The sequence below is a fragment of the Nelumbo lutea genome, chromosome 3, assembly GCF_056320005.1.
Source record: "Nelumbo lutea isolate HS-2025 chromosome 3, American lotus-T2T, whole genome shotgun sequence".
Taxonomy (NCBI): Eukaryota; Viridiplantae; Streptophyta; class Magnoliopsida; order Proteales; family Nelumbonaceae; genus Nelumbo; species Nelumbo lutea.
Window position 1 is genome coordinate 23,927,244 of NC_142686.1, and position 8,212 is coordinate 23,935,455.

The 8,212-nt window shown below is 38.2% G+C and overlaps 1 pseudogene across 1 annotated transcript; it reads left to right on the forward strand.

Annotated features, from left to right (window-relative positions):
- Window positions 1-4,753: 4,753 nt before the first annotated feature.
- Window positions 4,754-6,529, forward strand: LOC148863649 (adenylate isopentenyltransferase pseudogene; annotated as a pseudogene). Its single transcript, XR_016110264.1, has one exon. The product of XR_016110264.1 is annotated as an adenylate isopentenyltransferase pseudogene (transcript).
- The last annotated feature ends 1,683 nt before the right edge of the window (window positions 6,530-8,212 follow it).

Here is an 8,212-nt window from a genome sequence, read left to right on the forward strand (position 1 = left end):
TGATCAATTTTTAAAGGGTTTATTTCATTGAATGTGGTCCATCTGTGGACGGGGTCGGATTGAACCAGTATCTGGTCCATTGACAGAATAGTATGGGTATCAATGGACCAGGTTTGGTTGTATCTAATATAAATTACAACTAATTTGAATAGATTGAACAGTCCAGCAATTGGATTGGATCAGTCCAGAATGGTCCAAAATATTCATTATATTGTATTGGACTTGGCCTATTTATTCCATTGACAGCCTTAGTTTCAAATGGGCACTTTATTTACATTTTTTTTTCTTTTCTTTTTCAAAAGGGCTACATTACAACCTTCCACCAAAAATCCTTAATCTCCCACTCCTCGTAAAGGCATGATTTGGGATTCCCGCCAACAAAACACATTCCGACACCTTTGACTCTACTAACATGATCTGACATTGCACATCTCACCAAAGATCAGGATTCATCATAAAAATAGGACCCATTAATATTATTATAAGATGTATAATATGAGATCATGTTGATAAGGTATTAGAATATGTTTCATTGGCTGGAGATCCGGACAGCAAGTAAACTGTCACCTTCCCATATGTGTAAATATTTGCTAGGTGAATGGGGCGCCTTGTCATAATAATCTAGTTATTATATTCAATTAGGACAGATGAGGGAACTAGAAAAAAATGGTATAATTAATGTCAATCCGGTTCATTTTATGCCTTAATTTTGGGAATTGGTCAACAAAACTTGGTTCCACTGATTCTAAAACATTCATAAATTAGAGGGCTGTTGGGCAAGTTGGCAAGTTTTCTGTGTTGGGCATCCGCATTTCATGAAAAAGGGGGCTTACACCTCTTTCCAATGAACAATGCTTTCTAGAAAGAAAATTATTATTTTTTGTTGGAAATAGTTGCTGAAATGTTTTGCACACTTTTCAGTGGCATGGTATGACGACAGTTTGTTACGTTTCCTAGAAGCGAGTAAGGGATATTTATGGAAATGAATTCTAAAATAAAAATAAAAGAGCGTAAATTACTTATATGTCCCAAGTCCCATGGGGTTTTGATAAAATGTAAAGACCTCCCCCTTGGCTTTTCCTATCAACTTATTAATCTCTTGTGTAGTAATAGGAATGTCATTGGATCGGGTTAAATGGTAAATCTACCTTGAACCAAAGGGTTATGTTTATTTTGGTGGGGGTTGGATTAGGGTTTTGATTTTTAAACCCAAATTGATATATGCAGCCTTCAAGTTTAGAGTTTCTTTATGTTTATTTTGATTTTTTTCGCTAATAAAAGGAATAATAACTTAGAAGCTATAAAACAATTTCCAAATTAAATTAGTGGCTTTTATTTTTTTTTAAATGTGTTTAAAAAATACAATTGCGAGGCTGCAGATTGGGTTGGATTGGTATCAAGTTTCCCTCTATAAGTTGGGGGCAACTTTGAAAATATCATGTTTTTGAGTTGGGTCAGGTTTGTGCTAAGGCGGGAGCATTAGGAGACCGGATTTTCTCCTCACACTTGGCGCCTCACAGCACATCCTATCATGCATTGGGAACATCTACGCCACTTATTGGTTATTATTCACAGGAGATGTTTCCAATGCATGGTGAATGTGCTAGTGAGGTGCCCATTTGTGAGGAGCAGATCCCATCACAAACATTAAAGGATTGGGTTAGTGTGAACCCAAACCCATGACGAACAATTCAAACCTGACCAATTGGCATAGTAAACTGATGTGTTGTTAATTTGCTTATATGGACTCTGGATTTATTAGGTACATCATTCAATGAGCACTTAATAAATATTATAACAATTGTATCAAAAGCTGTTTTTAATCTTTTCTAAGGGTAGGATGGGGGTATTTTAAGGGATAAGTGTCAAAAAATTTTTTAAGTGCTTACTCAGTTTGCTAACTACGTGTGCCACCTGATTCAGACTTAGGGGGTGTAAATGGATCGGGTCATGATTCAATCTCTCTCTCTCTCTCTCTCTCTCTCTCTCTCTCTCTCTCTCTCTCTCTCTCTCTATATATATATATATATATATATATATATATATATGTGTGTGTGTGTGTGTGTATTTATAAACATATTTACTAATAGAAAGACATGTATATTGATATATTTATTAACAAATATGTTTATATTGTACTTTTTGTAACTTTTTTATAAAAAGACACGTATATATTAATATATATGATGAAAATAGTTGAAAAGAGTACTTATATTTTTTTTGTTTTTCTTTATACAAACATTTATATTTTTTCTTTTAATAATTTATTAAATTTCTTATAATTCAAATGAAATCAGATCATATTCGAATATCTAACATTCTTAACGGATTTGGATTTAAATCACCATTTGTAAGATCCGTCGAATTTTCAAATTGGATTAGATCTTGGATTTTTCTATCAGACCTTATTCGAATTCAATCTGATCCATTTGCATCCCTATCGGGATTGGCTGATATGACATTTCAAAAATTTAAAAAGTTCAGTTTCTCTTTTTAGAAGTCTTTTTGTATATTGTATGGACAAAATTGCCCAAATTTATATTGCTTGAATGGACACACTTTTCCTACTTAATGTGGTAATGAAAAGTTGAGAATAGGTTTAGGAAAAATAAAATAAAATAATTGAAATGGTAAAACTGTGTTTAGGCTCAATTTGGAAGGAGTACAGTGCAAAACCTTATATTTTGTATTATCTTATATGTATTTGCACTGTATATATTTGCATTTGTACAGTGTTTATTTTAAACTTGAAAAAAAATACATTTTGGAAACAGCCAAAACTTTTATTGTGAAGAGTATTTTGGTACCTATTTTTTTTACAATTCCATCTCTTTCATTAATAAATCTCCAATAATTATGTAGTCAAAGGGGGTATAGGCTATTGTGAAAACTTGAGAGGTGAATAAACATGGTTGCCCTTTTCTGCCATTAATTGATAATAGCATTTAAGAGTTAATCATACATCATATTTAATTCTCTTTCAAATCCAATAATATCTCCACACAACTTGACCTTAAATTAAATAGATGAGGTGTCTAAAAGAGCAGGGCACATTCCTAGTGAAAAGACAAAGAAGCCAAAAACAAACCGAGTAGTCTACTATAATTTACCTTTAATGGAAGGAAGTTTTTTTTCGCTTCGTGGGGCTATACAAGAGAGGGTAGCCCAACCCCTTTCCCTTAACCCCCTAACCTCTGATGGCCCTGGTGGCAGCGGGATTTGAATTTGGGGGTTGGGGCACATCCCAAGTGAAATGACAAAAGAAGTCAGTTCAGAAGGCAAAATATGGTTATTTTTGCTTTTTTATTTTTTTAAGTGTAAATTATATATATATATATCCTCTGCTTTACTTAAATTACTTAAATTAATGCACCTAGGAATGGCAACGGGGCAGAGTAGGGACGGGGCCTCTCCCCATCCCCGTCCCCGCTAACGGGGACAAGGTTATCTCCTTCCCCATTCCCACGGGGATCCCTATCCTCCCCGTGGGGACTCCCATTCCCCATGATTCTTTATAATGCTAACGATATTGTTTTTGTTTTTTTATTTTATTTAAAAAATAAAAATAAAATAATTAACATTTACAATCGAATTAGAAAATATTCAAATATATTCAACCATATTTTTAAAAATATTAATATATAAATGTATGTTTACATATTTACATATATACCATATGTATACATATATACATACACACACACACACACACATATATATATTAATGGGGATCCCACAAAGCGGGGAGTCCAGGTCTCCTGCCCACGTTTATCGGAGCCATACATGGAGAACATCTCATCCTCTACATAGTATTATGCAGGGGGAGATGTTCTCAATTCATGGGGATAGTATATTGTGGGTAGGCGTGGACAGAGTTCTCGTGGGTAGGAGATCCAGAGTCCAAAATGGGGATTGGGGCCCCGTGGGACGGAGAATGCTCTCCCCATCACCACTAATAGGAATGAAAATTTCTCCATCCCCGAAAAAAATCATCTCCATCTTTACCCCATTCAAGGCGTATCTATACGGGTATTGAAGAAATGAGAAAAATTGTCATTCCGAAATATCCACTATCCACTGTAGTTTATAACTATTAAAAAATACGCTATCGGGTGGCCCACTTTACATAAATAGGCCCTCCGGCAATGAAGCATTTTAGGCCATTAACATATTTTATCTTAATTCCGGCTTAGCCCTTCTATTATCATTTTGCAGAGTATATATTTTCACGTTTGGGAGAAACAAGGATGGACGATGGCAGATGGCTACCTAATGCAAATTCTGGTTTCATAACAAGTCGCTGATAGTAACTCAGTTCTGAAACTGGGTCTCTCTCTCTCTCTCTCTCTCTACTTCAACGTCAAAACTGGACCTCTCTCTCTGGTTTCATAGTGAGAGAAACCACGTGGTATATTTCTTTGGTTTCATAACCAGAGAGAAAGCTCTATCTATTTATTTATTTTTCTACCAAAACACTTCATTCAAGGAAGAAAAGATTCAGTACAGGAAGAGGAGACGAGAAATCCACTCCTGTAAAGTGTAGACCATCAGACCTCAAAAAACTCTTGGACAAAGAATGAATATAATCAAAACAACATTGATCCTTCTAGAAATATGTTTTAACTGAAAGTAGCTTCCTAGAAGATAGCAGACACCGAGCATCATCAATGAAATCAGAAGATTGATGAAAGTCATACTCATACAATCACCCACAGTCAGAGTTCTTTTCCCCTGAAAGTTAACAGCCATCTACACTGCCCAAAAAACAGCATAAGCTTCCAAAAAAAAACAGCCATCTTCACTGATCAGCCTCCTCCGCAGAACATGAAGAAATAACAGCTCGAAGGAACTGATGACCATCACAATGAGAGAACGCTGTCTGTATCATTGGCCGAACAGTAATGACACGGACCGTCAATGATCAATTTTCTTTTAGAAACCACAGCGTATGTCAAGGAATTTTTTTCTTTCCGGAAATAAGCAACATCCCTTCAAGGATTTTCTGGAAGAACAGTCCTTTAAGATATTTTCTCGAATAAGGGCATGCTTTGAAAATTAAAAAACAATTAAGGGTCTTTCTGTCCTTATATATTCGTCGCACACGTTATAAATTATGTAGACGGTGGCACCCCAAGTCTTGTTCTCTCCAGCGCCATACCCCATGTCGCCAAGCTCTGGTCTACGATGCCGAAAATGCACATCTCTCTGTGCTCCTTGAGACTGAAACACTGAAGCTTAGCTAGTTTCTTTCCATGAGACTTTCATTCCCCACTAGTTACAGCAGCAGAGTTCCATCCCTCCGCTTCCTCCCGGCGATCAAACCGGCGAGACAGAGATGCAGGTGGGTTCGCATGGAGTCCACCACACGCAGACAACGTCGAAAGGACAAGGACACTGATAAGAATAAGATCGTCGTCATCATGGGTGTTACTGGTACAGGCAAGTCCCGCCTCTCCATCGAGATCGCTACTCGATTCCCCGCCGAGGTAATCAACTCCGACAAAATGCAAGTCTACAGGGGCCTCGACATTACCACCAATAAGATCCCAATGCACGAGCGGCTTGGCGTTCCCCACCACCTTCTTGGCGTTGTCGACCCGTCTGACGGCGAGTTATCCCCCTCCGAGTATCGTTTACTTGGCGCCTCCGCCATATCAGCTATCTCTGCCCGTCACCGGCTACCACTAGTTGTGGGTGGGTCAAATTCGTTCATTCACGCGCTCGTCTCGGATCGATTTGATCCAGGCTCGGACGGATTAGACGGGTTAAACTCGGTGTCCGCCGAATTACGTTACGATTGTTGCTTTCTCTGGGTGGACGTGTCGTTACCGGTGCTGTACAAGTACCTTGCCCGGCGAGTCGACGACATGCTACACGTGGGCATGTTTGAAGAGTTGACCGTGTTTTATGAGCAGGAGGGAAAGCGCAAGTCACACACGGTGCGCCGCGTTGGGATAAGGAAGGCAATCGGCTTGCCGGAGTTCGTGAACTATTTTCGGGTGTTCCGGCCGGGTGATGGAATGACAAGCACGCTGACGCAGCTGGAGGGAGAGGTGGATAGGCGGGTGCTCTTCGAGGAGGCGGTAAAGGCAATCAAGGATAACACAAACGAGCTAGCGAAGCGACAGTTGGAGAAGATCCAAAGGCTAAGATCGGGAGGCTGGGATTTACAGCGGTTGGATGCCACGGAGGCGTTCCGAGCTGTTTTGGCGTCAGACTCCGTCAAGTCGTCGGAGATTTGGGAGAGTGAAGTATTGGAACCAAGCGTGAAGATCGTGAGTCGCTTCTTAGCGTAGTGACAACATCTCCCTACTCGTCATCGGGAGATGTTCCCAATTTACGGTGGGATGTGCTGTGGGACGTACTGGGGCGATGATGTAAACTATAGCATAACTAGTTCTCCCCCTATTTCATTCAAATATTGTTTTCCGAAAAATTGTATTGTTACATATTAGTACCTTTTACTATAGGCTTAGTCTCACTTTATCCCCAAACTTCAAAACATATAAATCCAATATCTTCTAAAACATATCAATCTAATATCTTCTAAAACATGTGAATTTTAATGCTAAGTAGTCATCAGTTGTGTGTATCATAATATCATGTGAGATTTAAAATTTTGAAAATATTAAAATAAAACACTAGTCATCATCTTCTTTCTCAAGAAGACGAAAAGCAGGTGTAAGTTTTGGGTATCGAGTTTTGCAAGTAAACTGTAATGCTTGTGGGGTCTGATGTCTGGATTTAACATTAGTTGAGAAATAGATGGTTCAGACTTATTAGGAGAAAGGCATTTGAATGGTTGATAAAGAAAATTAGATAATATGCAAAGGATATTTGTGTCTTTTCATATGCCACTCAACAAGTTGATACATTTTTTAAATTTAGGTACTAAATTGACATATTTTGAAGTTTGGAGAGGAAAGTGAGATTAGACCCAAAGGGTACTAATATGTGGTGGCTTGCGATCTTAGTGCTTGGTCCCAATGCTTCACTCTCCCAAATTTCCGACAAATTGACGGAATATGACGCCAAAACAACTCACAATTTCCTTTAGGTTGCATTTGGAATTGGTGTAAATCAAGAACGATGTAAAAGTTTACACCGTTTTGGTTTTGTTGGCATTTGGAAGGAGTGTAAATGAAGATAGATGTAAAACTCCACTTTGGTTTAGATTTGTTTGCGTTTGTTTGCGTTTGGATGTAAAACTTCATCAAGCATAAAGTTTTACATCGATTATCGATGTAAATACTATATCGGTTTTATTGATGTAAAACTTTATACTTTTTTATCACAGATTTTAAAATGTAAGTCACCTATTATATATTTCAGTGTAAAACTTTACCAGCGAGAAGAATGAAGCATGAATGAGGACGAATTTGGTTGGAGAAATTTTAGGAAACCAAAAAATAAAACAAGAATTAATTCCCAACATTTTTTTAATTATAATATATTTAAAAATTAAAACTACAAGAAAGTTAATTGGAACCAAAGAGGCTCAATTGAACCGGGTCCAAGAAAGTGGGTTGGTTGGTTAAACTAAACGGGCCAATTTTAGGGCACATCTAGTGATATTACAGCTACGAGGTGAGCTAAAGAATCAATGGTGGCGGAAATAAAGAAGTGTGTTTGGTTTGCATAGAAATGTGAAATGGAAATGGTCCAAAAGTGAACTTTTCGCGGAAGCGGTCCTTTCTGGGACAGATTTGGAGGATCATGACATTGCATCCTGATGTGTGTTCCGTTGTTGGGTGACGTGGGCGTGGGCCCACACCCCGCCTAATGGATCCGAGGGAGGAGTGGTAGATCAATAGTGCAGCCCATTGTTTGTTAATTGTTTTATTTTAGTACAGTTGGATATTATTCATCGTGCGTGTTCTTTTAAATAGAGGAAGAAAGGAAAGCCAATTAGCCCAAGCAATCATCTTGATTGGGTTTAGCGCCCTACAACTTCCAAAGGTGCAAATTCCGAGCCCGGATTTGTTAGAGACAAAAATCAAGTACACTGGACTGAGTTAACTATCACGAGTGAATAGGTCAGTCTTCAGTATAGATGGAGCTCACAATAAACATTGACGTGTTCACTTGTGACAAGTAGCCCAATCCAATGCATACAATCTTGTATCCAGCACATCAGGACGTGCGAATTTACAAGCTGGTGGACCTACAACTTGCCAAGGTGCAAGTTCTTAAGCTCTCCGGTTATCCAGCT